Genomic DNA, 1,464 nt, shown 5'->3' with positions numbered 1-1,464 from the left:
AACGAAATAGGAAGTAGATTGGCCAAGCAAACATTGAGAATTGTTGAGGCCAATCGTTTTCAACAGAGAATCTGAAGGAAAGGATATATATATAACCATACTCACCAACAAGGAAACTCAAGAAGAGATATATAACCATATAAACCATACCTTCTTTCTCCCACCCTCTCCCTCTCTCTTGTTGTGTTGTAATTCTAATTCGAGTGGCAATGGATGTCCAAGAAAAGCTCATGCAGCACAGATCTAGTGTCGCCATGACATTTATTGTTTCAGTAGTAATCTCCTTGCTGTTGTATGCAGCCCCTCGGCTCATAAACATTCTGACTTACTTCTGGCCTCTATTTGCCTCTACGGCTGTCTTGTTGGTGGCAATAATAGGCTTTGGAGGCCTTTCCCAGTTGGCATCTGAAACTCACGGTCACAAAGCAGGCGAAGGAATCATAGATTATGTTCAACACAGACCAGAACATACAGAAGTGTCTTAAAGGTTTGAGCAAACTTAGGAGGTTCAACTTTCAAGCTTCAATAAGTGGGTTCAGAATTATTCTGGTGCTCATTCATCAATGACTTCGTATTCTCTGTAACTCTATGACTGCATAAAAAGAAGTTTCAATCTCCCACTCTGTTTGTTCTAAATATGAAAACAACTTCGATGAAATGGAAAATGTAAATCCTGGAAGTAATATTGCATAGTACGGCTTCTCTATTTTCATTTCTTTTTTCTGTTGATTTCTTCGTCATTTCTGACATAGAGGATCATGCAACATATGATCATACCGGCACGAAAATTTATATTTGTAAGTCTACTTATTGACACACCAAACATATTATTTCTATATAAACCTATCACATCAGCTAGTATAAAAAATGTGTATTTAATTTTTTAAGGCTTATGGGGTCCCAGATCAGCATGTTCATACATCGACTTGTAAGTAGTATAACTCTATCAGCATATAGCCCGATATTTATCACTTAAGAATTTGACATCATTTCTTCGATCTTTTGATATCTTAACTTTAGCTGGGTTGATTGAGTGGTCATGAAAAAGTTCCTTGTTTCGAGAAGAAATCAAGGATAAAATGTTAGGAAGAATGATGTTGGGAAAAAAGTAGTGATGTTAGTCATTATTGGATTTACCAGATGTATTATTACAAATAGATATCATCACCAACCTTTTTCAAAGGTTACACTTGCCAAATATCATTTATGTTATGAGTGGACCTCACCTTTTGCGCTTTTAGCGCTCTGAATTAAATTTAGAACCTCTTAGATTCATTTCATGATGACAAGTTTTAACGATTTTCTTGAGAATTTTTGTTGAGAGGTGGCTTGAATCCTGTTGAAAAAACACCTCTATAAATTTTTCACTCAAGCGGTGTCTCTGCCGCTCGAGCAAAGCCTCACCCAAAGAGTTGGCTCGACAGTGAGTTCAAGCTAGACACAATCAGAGAGTTCACTCGACAC

Source organism: Juglans regia, chromosome 3, assembly GCF_001411555.2.
Source record: "Juglans regia cultivar Chandler chromosome 3, Walnut 2.0, whole genome shotgun sequence".
NCBI classification, from domain to species: domain Eukaryota; kingdom Viridiplantae; phylum Streptophyta; class Magnoliopsida; order Fagales; family Juglandaceae; genus Juglans; species Juglans regia.
Note: the sequence above shows the minus strand (reverse complement) of the source record.